This window comes from Macaca thibetana, chromosome 18 (assembly GCF_024542745.1).
Source record: "Macaca thibetana thibetana isolate TM-01 chromosome 18, ASM2454274v1, whole genome shotgun sequence".
Taxonomy (NCBI): Eukaryota; Metazoa; Chordata; class Mammalia; order Primates; family Cercopithecidae; genus Macaca; species Macaca thibetana.
The window spans coordinates 72,480,576-72,505,738 of NC_065595.1; the positions used below are offsets into that span (position 1 = coordinate 72,480,576).

At 48.9% G+C, this 25,163-nt stretch overlaps 1 protein-coding gene and 2 long non-coding RNA genes across 4 annotated transcripts in view; all 3 read left to right on the forward strand.

Moving 5' to 3' along the window:
* LDLRAD4 (low density lipoprotein receptor class A domain containing 4) overlaps positions 1–25,163 on the forward strand; it is a 436,848-nt gene that overhangs the window by 345,699 nt on the left and 65,986 nt on the right. The gene's annotated exons all lie outside the window — the stretch shown is intronic.
* Positions 5,164–7,982, forward strand: LOC126941236 (uncharacterized). The gene is made up of 2 exons (XR_007721178.1): positions 5,164–5,218; positions 5,280–7,982. It is a non-coding gene; the product is annotated as an uncharacterized LOC126941236 (long non-coding RNA).
* On the forward strand, positions 17,129–23,553 carry LOC126941232 (uncharacterized). The gene is made up of 3 exons (XR_007721174.1): positions 17,129–17,186; positions 17,250–17,447; positions 17,523–23,553. It is a non-coding gene; the product is annotated as an uncharacterized LOC126941232 (long non-coding RNA).

Genomic DNA, 25,163 nt, shown 5'->3' on the forward strand with positions numbered 1-25,163 from the left:
GTCGGATGCACGGGGATATGTTTGGAAAAGGCCACGATGGGGGGGGGGGGTTGTCACTGATTGTTCTCGTCCTTGTGCATCATGTGAAGGGTACAAAGTACCAATGTGATTTATAACTGCTGATGGTGACCTGGATCCCCTGACCGAGGTGTATCAGATTTCTTCACCGTCAAGTTGCTCTTTTCCCCTTGTCTAGAGAGAACCACCATTTAAAGGGTGGTTAATGCTTTATAAAGGGTGATTAGTGATGAAAACCAAGCTTGGATGTTACGGCACCTTCATCTGGCTTAGGAGGATAATAAGCATGGCCAGGCTCAGTGGCACACACCTGTAACCCCAACACTTTGGGACGCCAAGGCAGGAGGATCACTTGAGCACAGGGGTTTGAGACCAGCCTAGCCAACATAGCAGACCCTATCTTTACAATTTTTTTTTTTTTTTAATTAGCCCGGCATGATGGCACATACCTGTAGTCCTAGCTGCCCAGGAGGCTGAGCCAGGAGGATCACCGGAGCCCAGGAATTCAGGCTTACAGTGAGCTATGATCACTGCACTGTGCTCTAGCCTGGGTGACAGAGTGAGATCCTGTCTCAAAAGAACGTGATAAGCAAATAACTAGACTTTGTCTTCACTTTGAAAGTCATCCTAATGTAAACTTGATCTTCTCAAACACTAATGCCTGGAGGTGGTTTCTTTAGACAAAGCTTGCTTTTTTTTTTTTTTGAGACGGAGTCTTGCTCTGTCACCCAGGCTGGAGTGCAGTGGCCGGATCTCAGCTCACTGCAAGCTCCACCTCCTGGGTTCACACCATTCTCCTGCCTCAGCCTCCCGAGTAGCTGGGAGTACAGGCACCCACCACCACGCCTGGCTAGTTTTTTTGTATTTTTTAGTAAATACGGGGTTTCACCATGTTAGCCAGGATGGTCTCGATCTCCCAACCTCGTGATCCGCCCGCCTTGGCCTCCCAAAGTGCTGGGATTACAGGCGTGAGCCACCGCACCCTGCCTAGACAAAGCTTTTTGTAGGGAGACCAGAAATTGTTAAGAAGTGAGCTAAAAATGTAAAATTCTTGGTATGCGGCACTGTAATATGTGTTATTGTCTATTGTTACCATCACCAGCATCATCTGCATGGAGCAGCTGTAGAATCTCAGTACCAGACACCAGTGTGCCCAAATTCTCGATGTCCAGTCTCATTATTTTCACTTTGAATTTGAATTAGAAGTAAGTTTTTAAAAGGAGCAAAATCTAATCACTTTTCAAGGTACAAGAAAATTCCACATATTGACATGTAACGAATGGTTTTGCAAACTTTGATTGGCACTTTAAAAGGTGTTGGAGCAGGGCGCTCTGGGAAACTGCCTGTTGACTGCACTGTTGTCAGTTTCTAAGCAACCATTGCCAAATTTATCTTCATGTCACACAACTTGTGTGTTTATCCAAGCTGGTTGAAATTCTTACCCTTGTGCAAAAATAGACCAGGGTGAATAGTGAGTGGGACTGTCGAGGAGTGGGCTGCACTCCTCCCTGGTTCCCAGCAGGTGTCACTCTGGCAGAAGAAAACCAGACACATGGGTCCTGAAGACACGTCCCTGGGGATCCGCCTGGGCCACGGACATGCAGAGGCACCGCGTGCCCGCCTCGGTTCCCCCATTCTTACCTGACTTATCTGGCCAGCAGGGGCAGGTTGCCCCGGCCACGTGGTGAGGAGCATTCCTGGAAAACATTGTTCCAGACCCAGCCCTGGCTACAGACATCCCAGCTTACTCATAAAGCACTAAAGCAGTGATAGAAGAAGAGCTAGATCTATGTGGCTGTAACCCGAAGAACTGGCAGCACTTGCTGGGATGTGGGTAGCTCGGTACATAGATGGCTCAGTCGTAAATGTTTATTGGCTCGCGGAACGAGTCCCACGGGGACTCCATGGGTTTCTGGGTAATCTTCCATAGGAGGTACTGTTTGCTCAGAAATGCAAAATAATTTTGCTATTAGCTAATGTAACTAAGAAAAATAAAGTATGAAAAACATAAAGCAGTAAGAAAAGTATGAAATATGAATACCCAAAGAGAAGCTCTGCCATCATTGCTTTCTGTTAATAGGTGATCAAGAGTAAGCATTACATAATCTTGAATTCTCCCACATGGCCCTCCCCCTGCCCCTCTACAAGAGCAAGCCATCAGGGGGCCACCCCATGCACCAGGGCAATCATAGAAGTGGGAAGCTCCCCAGCTAATGCAACTCGCAGGCACTGAAGTACTGTTACTGTCACTAGACGTGCCACCGGCAGCACCCCAGAATGCAGCACCCCACTGTCTGCAAGACCAGCGTTAGACAAAAGCAAGCAGGGAGTCTCGATGGATCACCGCTGATCTTTGGTGTCTGTGGAGGTGTCACTGTCTCTTTAAGGAAAGAGGGAATCCCTACCTCCATTTTTCCTCAATAAATCGTCATTGACTAATTAGTGACAAAGGGAGACTTCAGTGGGTGGTGAGCACAGCGTCTGCATGGCTGCTTCCTTGTGGGATTTCTGAAGTGCTACCGGCTGCTTCTGTGACTCAGCCCCTCGCCAACAAACAAACCAATGCAGTAAATCACAGAGACCTGGAAGCGGGAACCTGCCTTGAAATGGCATTTTCATGGAAAAGGTCTGGACACTTCAGCCAAGTTATCTGTATAATTTGTTAATTACATATAAGGCCCAATACACAAAAACTGCAACCAGATTATTAGTCTCTACAAAGACAGCACAGGTGGTGCCGCCTCTGCTTGTATCCAGACAGCACTTTGCTGCCCCCGACCAAGAAGTGCCTGTCTTCAAACCAAGATGTGGCTCTGCTGTTGCATCAACAGGGCTGGGCATTGCTACCTCGCCACAAGGAGTCCCTAATCCAGGGCCGTTGCTTTGATGGCTTTTGAGTATCATACGGGTACTTTTTAGCTTTTGGATTAGTTGGTAGAAGAAAAAGTGGAACTCTTTAGTTCCTGTCTTGCTTTTCTTTTTTTGATTTACATTGTTCAGAGCAAATGTAGAAACCATGGAATTCTTTTCAGGGAATTGAAGCCCTAGAGGGTGTCCCCCTGCTTTTGAGTCTGTTGGCCTGAGCGAGCCCCATCCTCAGAACAGCCCAGGGTGAGCCTACGGAAGGATGAACGTGCACAGCCCATGTCACAAGGGGTCTGTCTGGCTGCTGACCTTGTCTCTGACTTCTGAGCAGGTGTTTGGAAGCTGTAGGTAATGGCACAATCTCAGAGCCGAAGGGGATTCGGGTCTTCCCCCCGCAGACTGTGACTGCTGGCCTGGGTTGGTCCTGGGAGGGACCTGCATCGTCCCCGAGGTTCTGTGCCAGTGGCGATGATGGGGGCTGATGTCTCGTCCCATGGGCTCCTGTGGATTTGCCCTTCAGATGACCTGGTGGGACTCTGAGTGACTGACTTAAAGACCTTCACAACACCAAAGTGGCAAGATTTTGGAGACAAATTTGTGTCTCCTCATCCATGATTTTTGACTTTAATCTTTTCTGACAAGACTAGAAATCAGAGAGTTTGTCTTCTCAGCCTCTCTGTGAAAGGATCTGCTGAGCCCGAGCTTCCCTTTTCAGCCTCAGTCTTTCAAGTTGAGAATAAGAATTAAAGAAAACTCCAATCTCAATTCCAACATCAAGTGTCCACGAAGCTGTAGCTGTTGCTGTGGCTGAGAAGAAAGTAGGGAACAGGGTGCAGACCTGCGGCTGAAATGACTCTTGGAAGGGCCTGCAGGTGACCTGGCAGCTAGCAGGTGCCCATCACTGTGGCTGTCTCGGCACAAAACAACTTCAAGCCTGTGTGAGATAAAGGAAAACCACGAGCCTCGTTCTGATTTTTACGCAGACACACCTGTGTGACCTTAGGACCGTCTCCCAAGAGCTCTGGTTCTGTTTCTTCCCCGGTGAAATGGCTTATGATTGTGTCAGTTGGCCTTACGGGTATGTAAAGCTTCCTAGTTTCCAGATCTTACTGTCTCGGGGAACATCCTGCAGATATTCAGGGCCCCGCACTGGAGCTGTTCTTCAGGTCCCATATTTGAAAGGTTGAGGGCGTTAAGAGCGTGACCTGAAATGAGCGGATAAATTTCTTTTTGGGAAACAATATACAGGTAATTCGTTTTGGAAATGGGCTTCTGTTAACTTATCACCCCTTAGGCTTTTCTGGGGCATCATCCAGTTATTTTTCCTCAGTCATAGAATTTGGGGCTTTTGAAAATTTCTCTATGAGAAATAGACACACACCTTGCAACCCCTTAAGATCTTGCTCTTGTAATTAAGTTTTGAGCACCATTTTTTGTATAGGAGTAAATGAGATAATTAAGAGATATTTCAAGAAAGAGAAATATATGAGAAAATAAATGGTTTCTGCTGTGTGATTAAACACGGCAGCTGAGACCTTGATGAGCAGTCATTTGTTGGAAGTGTACTTCATCATCGGGAGTGGTGTCCTGATTATAGTTCAAGAAACATGTTGGGAGAAGGCAGAGATGGACGTGATGACACCTGTGCACAGACACGTATGCTGAAGCGTGTCTTCACTCAGCATAGGATTGACACCAGCATCTCTTGGATGTTGTGGGATATGGAGCATTAAAATATACAATAATTTATGCTAGTGGTGCAGCTTAATGGGGACTTGCTGTGACTCTCAAATCAATTTCAGAGAAGCTGAACCTAAATGTTTTCCTGATTGTCAAACCCTCCAGCAATAATTATAAATAATCGCTGTTTTATTTATATTAGAGAAAACCTAAAAGAAAAACCAAATGTTCAACAATGAGCAACAGTACAAAAGAAAAAGTGCAAAGTCTAGAATATCCAATAACGATTATTAGCTCATTAATTTTACTCAACCACCTGGTGTTGGGGGCCTCCCTCTCGTCTCTGGCACGAGTGAGAACTTCCTGGTCCTGTAGATCCAGGCCCACATCGCAGTCCTGGCTCAGTCTTTTTAAGATATGTGTCCTTGGACAAGTTGCTTGATGTCTCTGAGCTTCCATTTCCTCATCTGTGAAAGGTGACATCGCACCTGCTTTTACAGGAAGATATGGCTGCTGTGAGGGTAAATCTGTGAAAGGTGACATCGCACCTGCTTTTACAGGAAGATATGGCTGCTGTGAGGGTAAATCTGAAAGGTGACCATCGCACCTGCTTTTACAGGAAGATATGGCTGCTGTGAGGGTAAATCTGTGAAAGGTGACCATCGCACCTGCTTTTACAGGAAGATATGGTTGCTGTGAGGGTAAATCTGTGAAAGGTGACCATCGCACCTGCTTTTACAGGAAGATATGGCTGCTGTGAGGGTAAATCTCAGTGCAGCTGTGTCTGGTAGAGGGCCTGTCGTGGAATCACTATCCTTGATCCCGGTGACCCAGATTGGCCACCTTGAGGCTTTGAAACTCTCAGCCAGCTCTGCCAGCCGACATCAGTGAGCCTCAGCCTGCCTCGTTTCTCCACTTCCTTAATTAGGTCCGTTACATTGAAATTTGTCATCAGTGAATTTCTTCACATTTTTAAATTTTAATGTATTTAATTGACAGATTGTCTGTATCCTGGGTATACAAAGTGATTATTTGATAGATGTGTACATTGTGGACTGATGACGACAGTCAGGCTCACACGTTCGCCACCCACACGGTCCGTCAGAGCCTCAGAACTTGTTCATCTTATAACTGAAAGTTTGTACCCTTTGACTAATATCTCCCCATCGTCCCCACTGGCCCAGCCCCTGGAAACCCCCATTCTACCCTCTGCTTCTGTGAGTTCCACTTTTTATATGCAACATGTAACTGAGATTTAAAAAGAAATCCAGTGAAGGCTGTCGAGGGGACATTGATGAACTCGGGGGCCATGTGAGCTCTGGGCCGGCGCCTGCCCCTCCCACCCAAGGAATCTCTGCTTCCCCGGCTGTGCCATCCTGTGATCTGAAGTAGGGAAGTGGTTTACTAACTTTTGGAAACATTCAGCTGCCAAGTTTCCTCTGCTGCAGGCTTTAAATAGATCCAACTGAGAAAGGAAGGTAGAGCTTGAACCAACTGCCACCCTCTATATAGAGACGGTTGTCGCCTGGTCTAGTGTAACAAATAGAGTCCTTTGTTAGAAGGGGAAAGAAACGTAACCCCTCATTTCCCATTTCTGACGAGTTAGGGACAGACCTGGTGGTTTACCAAAGATACACCTGAAGCTTTACTATTTCTTGTCACTCTATATTTTTTAGTAAAACTTATTTTTATCTTTGGAGATGACAGGCGTCTTTGTTTCAGGGATAACTAATGATGCCTGTAGGGAACATGAGCATGTTCGCAACCCCCAATTAATCTTGAACCCCAGAATCCATAGAGCGTGTTTTAGGCTGACAATTAGACCCAGTTTAATTGTGGACGGATGGTAGGATTCCAGATACCTCAGCTGCAACTCCATCCAGCCATGCCTATGGATGCCCCTTGGAAGGAGGTTGGAGCTTAGGCCAACTGAGAGGGTGGGTATTGCATGTCCTGACTCCCCAGATCTGTTGACAACAGCGATTTTCTGGGTAGAGCAGCACGAGGAAGGAAGTGAAAGGGGGATAGTCTTCATTTGGGGCAGGTGAGTCTAGGGAGCAGAACGGACACGTTCTGCAGCTTTGCCGCGTGATTCCTTTCAGCACAACAGAAAACGTGCAGGGCACAGAGCTTCCTCACTGAGTGCCTCGATGGTCACAGCGTTAGTGCACCAGCAGGCCTGGAGATGGCAGCCAGGAGTGCTGATAAATGGGAGGTCCGTCCTTCTCATACATCAATAAACACTTAAGTGCTTCGCAAATGCCTGGCCCCACGGGAGCTGCAGAAGCCACAAGACCGAGCCCTGTTCTCAAGGATCTTTAAACAGATGGCCTCTAACGGCCCCTCAGTGATTCCTGAGCTATGGTTTAAACCCCCACAGCTAGGTGATAGCTGGGCCATTTTCTTTTTAAAAAATTATTTTTATTTTGCTATTATTTACATTTTTTTAGAGAATCTCTCTTTCACCTAAATTGGAGTGTGATGGCATAATTACAGCTCACTGCAGCCTCAACCTCCGGGGCTCACGTGGTCCTCCCACCCCAGCCTCCCGAAGAGCTGGGACCACAGGTATCCACCACCACACTTGGATAATTGTGGGTTTTTGTAAAGACGGGGTTCTCCCTTTGTTGCCCAGGCTCGTCTTGAACTCCTGGCCTCAGGCCCTGGCCTCCCAAATTGTCAGTATTATAGGCCGGAGTCGACACGCTCCGGCATAGGCCATTTTCAAACTCCCAGGTTCTCTCCCTTTTGATGCTTTTTGCTGATAATTATAGACATTTTACTTTCCTTTTTCCCACCTAAATGGAGCAGTATCCTGGTTTGGAGGATGGCTGCTATTCAAGTAGTCCTTGTCAGAAGCAAGCCCGTGTTGTTGTATCCAAAGGTGAATCGCACATCCCCGGCAGTTTTCTCTGCCCGCACGCACCAAAGCCAGCCTCCAGCGCTCGCCTCTGCCGGGTGGCCAGGCCTCGGGGGGGCTTGTTTGTCTTTCCCTTCTGCTGAGAGCTGCGTTCTTAGTGCTCCTAGAGCCTGTCCTCGCCTCACCTGCTCTCCTTGGTTTTTCTGTTTTTGAGACTGGAAAAGGTTCATTTTTGTGTTCCCATTTTCTTAAAAAAAAAACTCACAAAAAAGCCCGAGCCTTTGTGGGGTCTAAGTCACGGCGCGTGTGGCAGGTGAGGTGGCAGAGACCCGTGACCCCCGCTCCGTGCTGCCGCCCCCTTCCTCCTGGTGGGGCCACGAGTCCGGACACCGCGTCCCTTCGTTGCCTTGGCAGCTCCAGCCCTCCCGTGCCGATTTCCCTGTGGCTGGTCGGGGTCCTGCGAGTCCAGGTGGCCTCGCTCTTTAGACGTGATTTAGGTTGGAACCTCCAGCCTTCTCTGAAGAACAGTTGCTTTCTGTCCATACCTCCGGCCTCCCCACAGAAAAGGAGAACACAGACGTTAAAAGTGAGGCTCAGTGGGCGGGCGTTTGTAGTCAGAGTTGCTCCATGCATGTCAGTTATGCTGACCTTACAATTTTAGAGTGTGCATTTCACCCTGTGTGCCCTTGTCTGGAAGATGAAGGTAATTAAATCTCATGCCATCATGATTTGAACCCAAAGCAGCAATGGAAAAGAAAGCCATACACCAGAGAACTCGGTTTTCTAGGATTCTGTCTCCCCATAAAACATCAAGTATCCTCAGAGGGGTTTTGTGAAATCACAATACATTGGCTTTTAGGCCAACCAGTTGTCCACAATGGAGGGTTGGCCGGGGGTCCAGGAGTGGGGTGAAGGCCACAGCTGAAGAGCATCTTCCCTGATCCCAGACAGCCCCTCTGACAGGCCTTTGTGCTGTGAGGGCCTGAGCCACAGAAGCAAACGGCCGTCGCCAGCGCCAAGCTGGGCCAGGGCCCGGCCGTGCTGGCCCGCGAGCAGCCCGGGCAGACCTCCAGGCAGCAGGACAAAGGGGCGCTGCGGTCCTCAGCCACACAGCCAGGGTGGCGGGGATAACAGCCCCTTGTCATCACAGGGCTGTGACATTGGCTTGGGCCGCCCTCACAGCTGGACCGTCCTGGCGCCAGTCTTGGGCTGTGGAGCGAGCCAGCCCAGCTGTACTGAAATACCCATTCTTTTCTCCTTTCTCATGCCCCCGTCAACAAGCAGACAGACAAAAGGGTTCTATTGTGGCTCACGCCGTGAGCAGAACCTTTGTCTGCCGTGGGAAGGAGATGGGTGTGGTCATTTGTGGCAGAGTTCTGTACCTGCACCCTACTTTGTCTGGGGAGGGGAATTGGCATTTGTGTTTTGTAGCCTCTAGGACAGAGCCCCTCCTTGCTTGCAGGGTCACACATTTTGGACGGGGCCTTAAGGAGTTTGTGTTGATATTCCAAGGAAGAATTCCATTAGTGTTGATCCAACGTGGCTCTGAAGACTGTGATGATGATGTCCCATGAGCATTAAACGCAAGACAGGCTGCTGCTCCGAGGCACGCCATTCATTCATTCATTCATTCAGTTCAACAAGCCTGGGCCATGACTTTTCTCTGGGACCCGCATCATCTTGTTGTGGGGACACAGAAATGCTCCCTCCCAGCCCCGCTGCTGGGGCTGTGGTGTCTGGTAAAGAGGGCAGGTGTCTAAGATGGTAACAGTTACATCCGCTTGGTGGGACGTGATGACAAGACTGACGGGCATCCAGCGAGACCCCGGTCAGTGCTGGGAGACAGTAGGGGAAAGGGCACTGAGCAGGACAGTAAGCTGTCCCTTGGCTCCTGTTCCTGTCTCTGGAAGGTCAGTCTATCCTGGAGGGGAGGCCAACACTCGTCTCTGCTCAGCACAACGGGCGCGAGTTTTCCCCTATTTTCAGTAAAGACCGTGCCTTATACTATTTTTTTCTGAGACGGAGTCTCGCTGTGTCACGCAGGCTGGAGTGCAGCGGTGCGATCTCAGCTCACTGCATCCTCCGCCTCCCGGGTTGAAGTGATTCTCCTGCCTCAGCCTCCCCAGTAGCTGGGACTACAGGCACCTGCCACCACGCCCGGCTCATCTTTGTATTTTTAGTGGAGACAGGGATTCACCATGTTAGCCAGGATGGTCTTGATCTCTTAACCTCATGATCCACCCGCCTCGGCCTCCCAAAGTGCTGGGATTACAGGCGTGAGCCCCCGCGCCGGCCAAGAGCATGCCTCATATTAAATGACAGCAGATGTGTCTTGGCCCAGTGGAAATCGTTGATGTGGCGCTGTACTATGGCTTTATGTCTTTATCCCTGACACGGAACCCCCCAGTTCCCCAGAAAGAGAGGATTTAAATATATATATAGGTTTATTTACAAACATCTGCCTAGAGGGTGTTAGAGTAGCATGGAAAGTGGAGAATCATTTAGACTTGTTGAACTTCTGCTTTGTGCTGAATACGGTCCCTGTGAGGAGAGGGTCCTGCGGAGCTGACGGGAAGGCGAAGCCCAGCCTGGTGCAGCCTGGCCTGGAGTCACACAGCGTGTGTGAAGGAGCCCAGAACCGAGCCGCGCCTGGCCCGAGGGGGAAACAGCCCTGCCAGTGCATTCAGACGTGTGTCTTTGTCACTGACCTCATCATCACTGTGGGTTGCTCTGGTTTGCTGTGGTCAATATTCATCGTTTCGCCCTGCCTCCCAGCTTCACTAGTTTAACTACGACGTGCAGGTGCTTTTGTGGGTACCCTAAGTGTCCAGGGACGCTGCTAAGAAAGACAAATACACACACGTAGGGGAAGAAAAATAAGTACCTTGCATCTTCCTAATCTAGCAGCGTCTGGATTGCTTACGATTCCTGGAGTAGCTGGACTGAAGGCAGAGATGAGGGACTTGACCTGGGAGCTCTTGATAGCTGCTGCCGCTCAGCTCCAGCTCCCGAGGACCTGCCTGCAGACGCACTGTCATCGCCCCTCGCCACAGCAGCCCCCAGGAGTTACGCTTTTGCAGAAGACCCAGCTGCCTAAGTAAAAATAAACATCCTCAAGCTGTTCAAGGCTCTTAAAAACATTTACTCAGCACTGAACTTCTCTGAAGATCTGAGACTGTTAGCACCAAACCAAGAGTTCTCTCTTGACTGCTTTTCTCTTTCCCCTGAATGCAAATGAACTTCCCCTGCTGGTTTCCATTCATCCGACAGGTCATAATTGTGACGTTGGTAAAATAGAGAAAGTTCCCTTTTGAAAACTGAGCTACGAGAACATTTTTTTGTTAAAAGAAAAAAAGAGTATTTGCTTATTTTAAAAATAGAGTAACACAGTGATAACGGTGTCATCATTTAAACGCTCCCCTGTAAACTCTAGTTTGGACATGTCTGGGCTTATTGGAAATAATGAACGTATTAACACTGCGGATCTGCTGTTACAGTGGGTGTCACTGTTGGGGATTGTGAGTCACAGACATCTGGTCATCGTGCCTTCAACCCATAAGCAGTTATTCCCTCACATTAGAAACAAGTTTGGCCGGGCGCTGTGGCTCACACCTGTCATCCCAGCACTTTGGGAGGCCGAGGTGGGGGGATCACCTGAGGTCAGGAGTTCGAGACCAGCCTGGCCAACATGGCGAAACCCTGTCTCTACAAAAAATACAAAACTTAGACAGGTGTGGTGATGCGTGCCTGTAGTCCCAGCTACTCGGGAGGCTGAGGCAGGAGAATCCCTTGAACCCGGGAGGCGGAGGTTGCTGTGAGTCAAGATCTTGCCACTGCACTCCAGCCTGGGTGACAGAATGAGACTCTGTTTAAAAAAAAAAAAAAAAAGAGAAACAAGTTTGCAGAAGGCAGCGTGGGGCTGGTGTAGGGGCCCCACTGAGTCCTCAACGATCCAGGTTATCTCTCTTTTTGCCCCACACTCCCAGCACTTAGTGTCCAACTCTGAGGTTGTTTCATGGTCTGGAACTTCCGGCTGCTGGAACTCCAGCCAGGACACCCACACTGCAGTCTGGACCACGGAAGAAGAACCGAAGTCCGAAATGATCCATGCGTCCTTCCTTTGAAGACCCTTCCCAGAAGCCCCACACACCACTTCTGCCACTGTCTCCTGGCCAGAGCCTCACCGTGAGGCTGCGCCAGCTGCAGGGAGCACTGGCAAGGTTCCCAGAAGGCAAAGGCAGAATGAAAATGAGTGCACCTCACACCCCACTTCAGGACCTGTGGCCTTCGTTACGCTTTAGGGTCTGTGTGTCGCAGTAGACACACCCCGTGGTTAGAGGCCTGTCGAGTGTAGGTCTCAGGTCTTTCTGCCTCTTACCTTATCAAGTTATTTAAATTTATAACGTAGCCAAGCGCGCGTCTGTCCGGGAGGTGTGTTCACATCTAGTCAGCAGGGTCGTCTGGAAGGGCTCAGGGAAAGACGCCGCCTTCACCAGTCCCTCGGTCATGAAGGACGTTGGTTCCTCTCACCTGCACCCTCTGCCCAGTGTGATGTTTGTGGGCGCCCCGTGCAGAAACGTTTTATGAATGAGTTGATTTTAGTGGATTACACGAGCAACTACATAATTCGAAAAAAAAAGATTCTAAGAAGCTAAGAGAAGTGGTGACACTAATTCGATACTGAGATGCTTCTTTTAGGTGATGTCATACTTTCATAGCAGAAGCTAGAAAAGCACCCTTTGCCTTCCTCCCCGCTCCTGCGGCCTTCCCCACACGTGGCCCCAGAAACTTCTTTCCCACGCTCGGGCCTCCCAGGGCCGCCCCATCCTGCAGGCTCAGGGCCCAGACTCAGAGCTGAACTATTAGCTCCAGACTAGCCCTGCGCTGTCTGGGGAGTAAAACTCTCTGTACTCTTGTCTCTATAGAAAAACTGCTTTTCAGTTTCAGGATAAGCCAATTAGAAATGAATTTTGGGAACCAAACTAATTCATAAGTTGGATGTTGCTTATCTTCACTTTACTTTAAAATGAATTGCTTTTATGTGTCCTTCAAGGAAGAAAATATTCTCAAAAAATCTGTCGCACTAATGATTAGCATTACTTTGGGCTAATTTCCCTTTTGATAGAGACGAATAATTGTACCAACAACTTGAATTGTATTAAATTTCCCTTGGGGCCGGGTACAGTGGCTCACACCTGTAATCCCAGCACTTTGGGAGGCCGAGGTGGGCAGATCACTTGAGGTCAGGAGTTCGAGACCAGACTGAGCAACATGGTGAAACCCCGTCTCTGCTAAAAACACAAAATTTAGCCCGGCGTGGTGGCAGTTGCCTGTAGTCCCAGCTACTCGGGAGGTTGAGGCAGGAGAATCGCTTGAACCCGGAAAGCAGAGGTTGCAGTGAGCTGAGATAGTGCTACTGCACTGCAGCCTGGGTGACAAAGTGAGACTCTGTCTCAAATAAATAAATGCAAAAAATAAACTGCCCTTGCAAGAATAAGATGCTATTTATTTATTTGTTTGTTTTAAAAGTATGCATGAGGGAAGCAAGACAGCTGATCCCCATCAAAATTAAGCTGCTGGACTTAGACAGTGTTTTGGGGGAAGGGGTTGTATTTTATTTTGCAAGTGGTTTTTCTTTTTGACAAAATCATTAGGCCTTTGCAGGACATTTTCGATCTAAGTGAAAAAAGATAAAAGGTAGTGATAGAAGGGGACATTTTCACTTGCTCCCTAACACTCGTGAGTCAGGCAAGGAAGAAGGACAGACGTGACTCGTCTGGGAGCGTCTGCACTGGAGCAGGTAGGGGCCTCGTCTGTGCGCAGGTCAGCCCTTCTGTGGGTAGTGGTTTTCTCAAGATGCCACTGCATGGCTCAGGGCTCCGTGACCTTGTCCTGCAGCTCGTTGCCTAGACTACCAGCAGGTGGGAGCCCAGACACCGGTCCACACAGGCAGTCATCAGGGCCAGAGGAGTGGCAAAGACTCCAGTGAGCACTGGGGCGTCCACAGCACCCAGGGCTTCCAGGTGCCTCCTGCCCGTTCCACACAAGGCAGAAATCTGGCAGCTAGAGGCAGCATGGTCTCAGCCAGGGACCTCCTTAACGAGGTACCTAATGAACGGGGAGATGCTGCTGATAGTCACGGCTCCCACTGCATAGAAAGGGCATGCTCTTGATTTTGTACCTGGAGAGGGAAACGAGGAGTCCCAGTTCATTGGGAGATCCAGCGGGAGCCCCTCTCTGGAGCCCCGTAGTCTCCTGTGCCGGGGCGAGCTCCACCGTGGTGACAGAAGGCGCAGGCCTCCGACTGCTCTTTTCATTTCATTTCATTTTTTTCTCTTTTTCTTCTTCTTTTTCTTTTCCTTCCTTCCTTCTCTTTCATTTATTTAATTTTCTTTTCTTTGTGTGGAGTCAAGGTCTCACTCACTCTGTCACCCAGCCTGGAGTGCAGTGGCATGATCACAGCTCACTGCAGCCTCAAACTCCTGGGCTCGAACAATCTTCTTGCCTCAGCTTCTTGAGTAGCTGGGACTACAGGCGCATACCACCATCCCTGGCTAATTTTTAAATGTTTTTGTGGAGATGGGGTCCTGCTGTGTTGCCCAGGCTGGCCTCAAACTCCTGGCCTCAAGGGATCCTCCCGCCTCAGCCTCCTGAAGTGCTGGGATTGCAGGCATGAGCCACCACGCCTGGCATACCCTTTCTAAGTGCGGAGTTTATGAATGTGTCCACTTGCCTCACATTCCCATTTGCCTGGCAGATTCTCATCAAAAATTAGAAGAGCAGATGTTTCCATGTGCAAATGTGTAAGTATGCTGTCTATGATCACTGTAGCTCTGACTCAACCCCCGTGGTCAGAGCCACTAAGTTCAGCATAGCTGCCAGTTCCCTGTAGCTCCCGGTGCCTCCAATAACCTTATATAAAGCATGTGAAGTTGGTCACAGCCCATCACCCTGTTTCTGCCATCTCCGTCCACAGCTCCTGGATGTTACTAAGAAGTAGGCACTCTTCCATGTCACACTACTGCCTCTGGTAACCCATGAGAGGAAGACCTGGGCTTATCCCCAGCAGGTCAGAGAAAACATGTTCTCCTAAGCTAATGGACGATGGCGTTGGGTAGTTCGCCTGATACAATGCACAGGCTAGTGTTGCTTTGGATTCTGAAAAATGATATAGAGCAATTATTCATAAACATTTTTTTGAGACGGAGTCTCGCTCTGTCGCCCAGGCTGGAGTGCAGTGGCCGGATCTCAGCTCACTGCAATCTCCACCTCCCGGGTTCACGCCATTCTCCTGCCTCATCCTCCTGAGTAGCTGGGACTACAGGCGCCGCCAACACACCTGGCTAATTTTTTGTGTTTTTAGTAGAGACGGGGTTTCACTGTGTTGGCCAGGATGGTCTCAATCTCCTGACCTCGTGATCCACCCGCCTTGGCCTCCCAAAGTGCTGGGATTACAGGCGTGAGCCACCGCGCCTGGCCCATGAACTATTATTAATTAATTTTTGCTAACCTAAGTGAAGGGCGTTCAGGATTCATTCTTTAGACCAGCCAGCATTTTAACTGTACAGTAATTCCTCACTTAACATTGTCAATACATGATTAGAAACTGTAATTTTAAGTGAAATGACATGTGACAAAATCAATCACGAAAACAAAGTTGAAGGAAAGAGCATTACCCAAGGCCGTGCTGTATGTCATTTGGTTTTACAGTTGCCGTTTACAGGAACCTACGGGCAGCATTAAGTGAGCACGTCCTGCATTGGGAGGAGTGAAATGGGTTTCAGTTTTTAGTGCTTTCGTTGATGGTTTTCAAGTAACAAGAGTAACAGGCCTGCTGCTGAGCCACCCTGGCCCCTTCGCAGCCGGCTGTCCTTCTGTGATCACTGAATGCGAATGTGAGTGTCCTCAGCTTCCCTGCTCCAGGGTCAGTGATGGGAGTGCCCGTGATGTGCTTACGGCCTGGGCTTGGAGTGGAAGGAGGCTCTGGTTTAGCAGATAAAGAGAATCCTGTGGCCTTTTTATGGATTTCTGTGTTTGCCTTAGAAGGTTTAGGGATCCTTCAGTCCTTGTCAAGAGGGTTCCTGAATCTTTTATTTGGCTTCAGTGCACATTGAGTGAGACACCGCACAAGGAAAGTAGGGAAGGGAAGAGTCGGGGGGGGAGAGATTTGCTTCTAGTTGTCTTACGATTCCCGTCATGCTTCTGAGTAACATTCTCAATCCCACAGATCACCATTTTTTAGTTAAATTGGGGCTTCTGAATTCTAGCAACCAGCAGGTGTTTGGAGGTACTTGTTGACCCCTCTTCCATCCAAAAGTGATCATTTTTACGTGGATCCCTCATAGAGTCGGAATTTGTTAGCAGTGCGTACCCAGGGCAAGAGTTGTAGCTAAAGCACATGCCCTGTCCCGTCCTGATAGCAGCAGCGCAGAGGGCACCGAGTGGCGCAGGCGAGACTGCCACAGACGCCGGTGGGGCCAGGATGCGCTTGGTGGCTCTGCATGCCTCTCTGTGGGCTGGAGGTGTGCCCTCCTGTGCTGCGTGGGTGTTATTAGATGCTGGAAACCTGCAGTGTTAATTTGGGAAGGAGTTACTGCTCTGAAAGGTTTGTTCTCCTTTATATTATTTTATTTTTATTTTATTTTATTTTATTGAGATGGAGTCTCGCTCTGTTGCCCAGGCTGAAGTTTAGTGACATGATCTCGGCTCATTGCAGCCTCCGCCTCCCGGGTTCAAACGATTCTCCTGCCTCGGCCTCTTGAGTGGCTGGGATTACAGGCACCCACCACCACGCCCCACTAACTTTTTTATTTTTAGTAGAGATGAAGTTTTGCTATGTAGGCCAGGCTGGTCTCAAACTCCTGGCCTCAGGTGACCCGCCTACCTCGGCCTCCCTAAGTGCTAGGATTACAGGTGTGAGCCACCGGCTGCCCTCCTTTAAAGAGAAGCTTTGTTCTCCTTGATTCTCCTGTACAGTTTTTCTTAAAATTTGTTTAGAAATCTAGGAGCATGCTGCGCCCACATTACAGGTGACAGGAATTGGCTGACAAAACACACACCTTGCATAAGTCAGCAAGCACCGGACCAGAATTCATTTGCTGTCAGATTTGGGGGCAGTGATCGTCTTTTGGTAGAATTATAATCAGAGAAGCAAACTCAGAGAACAATCTGGGTAAAGAGACTGATGTCAGGTTAAGTTCAGATCTGTAGACCCTTCTCGGGTGATGAAGCCGAGACCACAGACTTAGATCCTGGAGAGGGATTAGAAGCCAGACATTCCGTGGGTGACACGCTCCTTCTCTTATTCCCATCTCCGCATTTCCTGGTCAGGAACTTCATGAAAGACAGCTGCGTTTTTTCCAGGCTGGTATCTCTCAGCAGAGTGAGGCCTGTGGGCTTTACGCGTAGCCGTGGATACGGAAGCCGTGGCTGCTGAGGTGTGTGGATATAGTGACCGCTGTGAGGTCATAGCCGTGGATACGGAAGCCGTGGCTGTTGGTGAAGACACTGAGGTGTGTGGATATAGTGACCGCTGTGGGGTCATAGCCATGGATACGGAAGCCGGGCTACTCGTGAAGACACTGAGGTGTGTGGATTTAGTGACCGCTGTGGGGTCATAGCCGTGGATACGGAAGCCGTGGCTGTTGGTGAAGACACTGAGGTGTGTGGATATAGTGACCGCTGTGGGTTCATAGCCGTGGATATGGAAGCCGTGGCTGTTGGTGAAGACACTGAGGTGTGTGGATATAGTGACCGCTGTGGGGTCATAGCCGTGGATACGGAAGCCGTGGCTGCTGAGGTGTGTGGATATAGTGACCGCTGTGAGGTCATAGCCGTGGATACGGAAGCCGTGGCTGTTGGTGAAGACACTGAGGTGTGTGGATATAGTGACCGCTGTGGGGTCATAGCCGTGGATACGGAAGCCGTGGCTGTTGGTGAAGACACTGAGGTGTGTGGATATAGTGACCGCTGTGGGGTCATAGCCGTGGATACGGAAGCCGTGGCTGTTGGTGAAGACACTGAGGTGTGTGGATTTAGTGACCGCTGTGGGGCCATAGCCATGGATACGGAAGCCGTGGCTACTGGTGAAGACACTGAGGTGTGTGGATATAGTGACCGCTGTGGGGAAGGCTGTAACTCTTGCTCATTCCACTTGCTCACTACTCTTCTTTGATCATTGAGAAAGCGGTAGGATGACCAGATTTGCAAAAGCACATCTCACTATTATCAAATTTAATAGTGGCTGTTCTGCCGTATGCTATTATTACCCATGATTTGCTTTTGTGTGTGGGTATTAGAAAGTCTTTTAGGGAAAAAGCAGAACGTGACTGGGCTACAGGTCCTGAGGAAGCTAACCGTGGCAGCACTGTCCTTGTGCTGTCCCCAGGCCTGGGAGAGCAACCGCTGTCTGTCCACAGCGTGTCGTCCAGACCCCTGTTTAGATCCTTGTCATGTGGTAGTCCATCCACCTGGACATCTTCCTCACCATGGCAGCAGTTCCTTGGGAGCAAGAACTATGTCCTGTTTGTCTTCGTACCTCTGGCACCTGCTAATTAAGAAGGACTCCAGAAACCTCGACCGTACGACGTGCTGCAGGACCATGGCCAATGTGTGTCTCTGGCACCTCTGTCTCACAGTTAACTTTCCTCGCTGCCCGAGAGCCCCGGCTTTGATGCTCATGGAGCCCTGGCATTGAGTGTGAGCACTTCACACCCCACCTCTCGCAGTTGGCCCTCTGAAATGCCCCAATGTAGGAGGGGTGCCTCACTATGGAAGGTATTTTCAGGACCATCTTACAAATTATTGTGAAGTGTTGGAAACAAAGAGCTTCCTGCTTCTCTTGAACCCAGTTCTACCATGTTCCAAGCTGTAGCCAAAAGGAAAACAAATCAGAGCTTGAAACTCGCCTTTCTGATGGGAATATCTATCTGGGACACCTTCCCTTTTTGTCTTATGCCCTCCATACATCTCCTTCTCATAGCACAGGCTGTTTGGGAAGGAGGAGAGGACATGTCATCTAACTTTTTTCCTTCCCTAGCTGAGTCACTGATTGTATTTAAAAACAAATGAACAGAAAACTACAAAACCTTCCAGAAATACAAAGGAAAGGGTTTTGGTTTTTTATTTTAATTTTTATTTCTGTAGGTTTTTGGGGAACAGATGGTATTTGGTTACATGAGAGAGTTCTTCAGTGGTGATCTGTGAGATTCTGGTGCACCCGTCACCCGAGCAGCATCCACTGCACCCAGTACGTAGTCTGTTATCCCTCACCCCCGCCACCCTTTCCCGAGTCCCCCAAGTCCACTGCGTTACTCTTACGCCTTTGCATCCTCATAGCTTAGCTCCACTCGTGAGTGAGAACGTACGACGTTTGCTTTTCCATTCCTGAGTTACTTCACTTGGAGTCATAGTCTCCGTCCAGGTGGCTGCGAATGCCATTAATTCGTTCTTTTTTATGGCTGAGTAGTATTCCATGGTGTATATATACCCAATTTCTTTATCCACTCATTGATTGGTGGGCATTGGGGCTGGTTCCATAGCTTTGCACTTGTGAATTGTGCTGCTATAAACATGCATGTGCAAGTATCTTTTTCGTATAATGACTTCTTTTCCTCTGGGTAGATACCCAGTGGTGGGATTGCTGGATCAAATGGTAGTTCTTCCTACTTTTAGTTCTTTAAAGAATCTCCACACTGTTTTCCGTAGTGGTTGTACTAGTTTACATTTCCACCAGCTGTGTAAATGTGTTCCCTTTTCACCACTGCCACGCCCACATGTATTATTTTTTGATTTTTGGATTATGGCCATTCCTGCAGGAGTAACGTGGTATCGCATTGTAGTTTTGATTTGCATTTCCCAGGTCATTGGTGATGTTGAGCATTGTTTCCTGTTTGTTGGCCATTTGTGTATCTTCTTTTGAGAATTGTCTGCTCATGTGCTCATGTCCTCAGCCCAGTTTTTGATGGGATTGTTTTTTCTTGCTAATTTGTTTGAGTTCCTTGTAGATTCTAGATATTAGTCCTTTGTCAGAGGTATAGATTGTGAAGATGGTCTCCCACTCTGTGGCTTGTCTGTTTACTCGGCTGACTGTTCCTTTTGCTGTGCAGAAGTTTTTAGGAAGCAAGTCTTTGGGGAGGATATTTGGTCGCATAAAAGTTATTACAAGCATCAAGAAAGTGGATTCCTCTTCCGGTTTCTTGCCCAGCTTAAAGCCATGTAGTGCCTGCCAGTCATATTGTGATTTTTCTGGCTTTCAGCACTTTGATTGGGATTTACTGTTTTATTTAATAAGCTTAGGAGCTGGAGGGTGGGTGCTGTCTGGGGTCAGTTCAGGCAACCCCCGGTCCTCTTTGCGCTTCACAGAATGTGGATTGTCTCTGTGTTCATGGGCTCTGCTGGGCTCGCTGAGCTTCGAACCTTCAGATTTGTTGGACGAGACCACAGATGGTCGTGGTAAGTGCAGTCATCCTTCCCGGCTGTCGCAGGGGGATGTCCGGAGGCTGTGGAAGGTGGAGTGTTAGGTGAGGGATGGTGACATGTGGCCTTGGAATCTCAGGAGGGCCTCGGGTGTCCATGAGCTCTGCTCTGAGAAGCTGCCAGCTGAGCCGGCGGGAGGACCTGGCTTTGAAAGAAGTTATAACATTAAGCAAAACAATACATCGTTGTCTGTGGGAAGGAATCCTTAGCATAAGTTTTTGAAAATGTGATCAGGTGTCTTGACCCAACACTTAAAAAGTGAAGTCCACAGCATTTAATGTCCTGGTGATATTTTTGTTTTTCTTTGCAGTTTAGCTTTAGCTTTTTTTTTTAAGTATCTGAACTTGCATGAGGCTAGTTTTGTATTTCTGCAAGTTTCAGTCCGTGTGATTTGAAGCAGATGTCACAGTCACACAAACAGGGTCCCTGATGGGAAAGTCGGCTCCTGGGCGTGCTGTTAATGCCTGCGTGGACTGGAAAGAGATTTGATTCATTTGGGAAATGAGGCTGATATTTCAGGAGTTCTGTAATGGGCAAAAAGGACACGTTCAGCGGCTTTTGAGAACTGAGAGATGGAGGATTGGGTGCAGCACAGCGGCAGTCCTGAGAGTCTCCAAGAGCGGCTGTGTTGAGAGGGGTTTGCTGTGCTGGGCAACATGCTTTGCTCAGCCGAGGACACCTTTTCACTGTGGTGATGTTAGAAACGTGGGCGGAGTGAGTTATGACTCAGTCTATTGTAATTAGAAAAAAGAGCAACCGCTGAGAAAAGTCCTCAGCGAAAACGTAGGAAATGGGGATGTTCTTATTCTCAGAAAACTAAAGCGGGAAGTCATTCTTGGTGACAGTGAGGGGACAAGCAAAAGCGAAGGGAGAGGGGAGCTCTGTGTGTGGCGTCTCCAGCATTGCACAGTCCTCTTTAATGAATAAATGGAACCTTAATAAGGAAAAGTACCGGCTACATTATCAGTTGCAGATTGATTTACTGTAGGCAAATTCTAATGTAGTTTGGCCATGTGAGGCGCACCTCTCAAGAAAACAAAATCAGGTTGCCTGAAAATGGACTCTGGCTTTCCGGGTGAAAAAGGCACTGGAAACACCACACAGCTTCGACTTGAAATGTTTCCTTACTCCGGAATCATGAATGGGTTTTTCTCTTGCTATACCTAAAACTCTGATTATTATCTTTAAAGAGAGGTTGTGCTTACTTTCCACACCCAAATGAGGCTGAGAGTGGCTGTGAGGAAGGGAGGTCAGTGTCTCCTACTTCTTTTTGGTGGAGCGAGTGGGGGAGGGAGAATCCACCTCTAAAAACCAGTGTTTCTTAACCTTTGAGAATCTGAAGCAGGACAAAGACTTTGATCCCAAAGCAGTGCAAATATACCAAGTCTCATGTATAGCTGCGGGGTTTGCAGACCCCTGAAGCCCATCCGGGTCTCGGCTAAAAGCACCTGCTACAGACTCAGTAAGTGCTTTTTCCCCCTTCAATAACTGGTGGCATCGTCTGTCCGACACACTACCACCTTACTGCTTTATTCTCTAATTTTCACTGTTACTCATATTCCCCTGGAACACCTTGAAATTTTCCCTAAAACTAGATTGACTAGTCTGGGTCCCTCCTTCTGTCAGGAGATGGGGATGGTCTCCCACTTCCACCCGTGCCCTCCCCGGCCGCCACATCATTGTCATCAGAGCCACCTTCTTCGTAACTGTCCTCCTCCAAGCAGTTTTGCCAAGCACGGTGCTAGGTGCCAGAGAATGAGCCAGAGGACAGGAAAGAAGAAACGCGTAGAAGTATTAACCCTCAGCGGAAGCAAGCGTGCCCACCTCGCAGAAGGGACCGTGGCAATCTCATAGAGCCTGTGGCATGCCCTGCAGATCACGCGCACAGCTGAATAAGATGCTGGTGCTGGCTTCTTAGTGAACCATAATATATTTAGCTTAGAGCAACTTTTGTTTTTTGCTAGGATGAAAAACCTGAAACTCAGGATACATGCAAGAGATCAAAATAAAACCCAGGAAAGTATAGTGACCCGTTTAAAAGTTGTCTGGGTCTTTTTTTGTTTGTTTGTCTTTGTCAGAGATCATGGTAGACCACAAATCGCTGAGTTAATAATATAATGCCATGTGGCCGGGCGTGATGGCTTACACCTATAATCCCAGCACTTTGGGAGGCCGAGGCGGGCAGATCACGAGGTCAGGAGATCGAGACCATCCTGGATAACACAGTGAAACCCCATCTCTCCTAAAAATACAAAAAATTAGCCAGGCGTGATGGCACGTGCCTATAGTCCCAGCTACTTGGGAGGCTGAGGCAGGAGAATTGCTTGAAGCCGGGAGGTGGAGCTTACAGTGAGCCACCACTGCACTGTAGCCTGGGCAACAGAGCAAGACTCCATCTCAAAAAATAAAAATAAAAAAATATATAATGCTATATGTTTAAAATGATATTGCTGATTTATGAATGTGGGAAATATCTAAAAATACCTACAAAAGAAGTGATTATTGAGTTATAGTCATTTGATGTTTATATGTAGTTATTATCAAATAATGATCAAGTTATCAGCCTCTGATTTTTGTATGTAGTCATCTGCGACACATGGAAAATGTGTAAGTGGGCCTGTCCGTTTTACTAGGAAGTGACTCCCTCCTACCTTCTGAGCCAAAGGTCTCCAGTCTGCACTGAGCCAGAGGATCACTCTCTTCATGGATGACCAGTAAGGGAAGAGAGTTCCTTGCCCCATGTGGTAGCTGAAGGGCATTCTCTTGGCTGGCGATCGGCGTGGATGGGAAAGGCCAATGTGGTTAAAGTCTTCCTGGGATCACAGTGAATTTCAGGTTTCAGCTGGTGGAGACATATCACTGGACTTAGCTTCCCAGGCAAAGTCACCAGAGATTCTATGTAAACAGTGTTGAGATGCCACCTTTGCCTATCACAAGAATGCATGCATTAAAGAGACTGTTGCAAGCTCTCCTGGACACCACCCCGCCATTTGCGGTATTCCTTTTCCTGTGGAAAAATCAGTGGCCAGTTCTGAGTAGCTGACGTCTATCTGAGCTTTTGAAATACAATCTGTCCTGCATTGTCTGGGGGCTATAGACCTGCCCCTCGGCAGTGTCCCTTCTCAGCAGGGCTGCTGTCCGACGCTGTGAGAGCCAAGGCCCCTCAGTCTCCCTTCTAGGGCCCCTAGTCACACTCCTTCCTTCCTTCCTCTTGTTCGCTGCATGTCAGCCATAAATGAATCTGCATTATTAATGTGATGCTTTTCTCACGGTCCGTGTTCATCAGTTTCTCATTTCCACTGACACTTCTCCTCAGGGTGACTTCAGGACTCCGGGCTGCTCTCCTTGCTCCTGCTTCCTGTGTTTTATTCTGCGCCTCGTGCATACTGTGCACACTCCCTGCTCAGAGCCTTCCGCCGCTTTTCCCTGAACAGGACAGGATGGAGCCCCAGCTCCTGGCCTTCCCTGCTGCTCTGGAGGGCCTGCCTGGGTCTAGGCGCAGCTGTGGTCACCCCACCTTGGCTCGTGACCCCACCTTGGCTTTCTTGGCTCGTGACCTTTTCATCATCTCGAATCCTCTGGCTTTTCGGAATCACTCCCTGGGCGCTCTGTGCCTGTCAGGTGGCAGCACTGTCTCTGCAGCCAGAGGGTGGGCCCCAGAGGGCCAGGGACGCATCGGGCTGCTCGGTTCTCCTGATGCCTGGTGAGCGTTGGCTGCTGCTGGGAGGATGTTCTTGGGATCAGCTTCAGTGGCAACGAGGACGTCCCACCTCAGCCATCTGCAGGACTCTTCCGGAATGCGCAGGCAATGGCACTGGGGCCACTGCTGACAGGGGCACAGAGTGGCCATCCCGGTCCCCGGGCTTCTCGGGGGACTGGCCAGCGGTCACTTCCTTTCCCGGGCGACTCGGCCGTGCCCTCGTCCAGAGGCAGGACTTCTCGGGGGACTGGCCAGCGGTCACTTCCTTTCCCGGGCGACTGGGCCGTGCCCTCGTCCAGAGGCAGGACTTCTCGGGGGACTGGCCAGCGGTCACTTCCTTTCCCGGGCGACTGGGCCGTGCCCTCGTCCAGAGGCAGGACTTCTGGGGGACTGGCCAGCGGTCACTTCCTTTCCCGGGCGACTCGGCCGTGCCCTCGTCCAGAGGCAGGACTTCAGACTTCTTAACAGCCACAAGTCGAGGAATCTGCGTTTTCCCGGTTTATGAAACCGCCAAGCTGTCTTCGAACTACAGCTCCCTTTCTAATCAAGCCTCTGGCCAAGAGAAAAGCAGCATTGCTGAACGATTACAAGCTTGCCCTTTTAAAAATGCCTCTTCAGCGTTTGGTTTCAAACTTGAATAATTGCCAGGTTGCTGGTTGGTGGACACCTGGTTTGTGTTCTGTGTACAGGTCGAGTGTCCTGTATCCAAAATGCTTGGCCCAGAGTGTTTTGGATTTTGGATCTTTGCAGATTTTGGAGTATTTCCTTAGACAGAATGAGATATCCTGGGGAGGGGCCCAAGCGTGAACACAGCGTTTATTTGTTTCATATATGTGTGACGCACGTGGCCTGAAGGTAATTCTTTTTATACAATGTGTAATAATTTTGTGCATGAAGCAAAGCTTGGGCTGCATTTTGATGTGACCGGCTCAGGAGGTCAGTGGTGGAATATTCCGCTTGTTGTGTCTTGTCAGCTCTCAAGAAGTTCAGGACTTTAGAGCATCTCAGAGGTTAGATTTTCAGATTTTCTAACATCTCAGATGTGAGATTTTCAGATGCTCAACCCCTAATACATGTCTGCTGTTTTGTTTTGGTTTTTTTTTTCTTATCCTGCGGTCTATATAGAGGAGAACTGTCTGGAGACAGTCTAGCATATTCAAACAGCCGAGCTGCTGCATTCTGTTTTCCCTGGGTAGAATCTCCTCAGTTCTTTGGAGCCTTCTTTTTGGGAACATGAAAAAGGGACTCATGCAGTTATAAAAAGAAAGTAGAGATCATCCAGCTATAAAACTGCATCTTAGCATTAGCTTCTGTTTTGTCTACCATTCATGTTCTATTCATCCTTGTCTAAAGTTTGTCCAGCAGTTTGAACCTGGTAATTTCAGTTCTGTGGTTTCTTTTGGCTCCTAAACCCTTACCAGTGGTTAAAAATACAAATTGCAAGCCCGTCTTGGTGGGCATGTGTGCAGACAAAGCTGAGGACTTTGCACACTGCTGGATCTGAGACCCCGAGCTGAGCAGCCATGCTCACCAGCACCCTGTGCGTATGGGTGCATGAGCTTG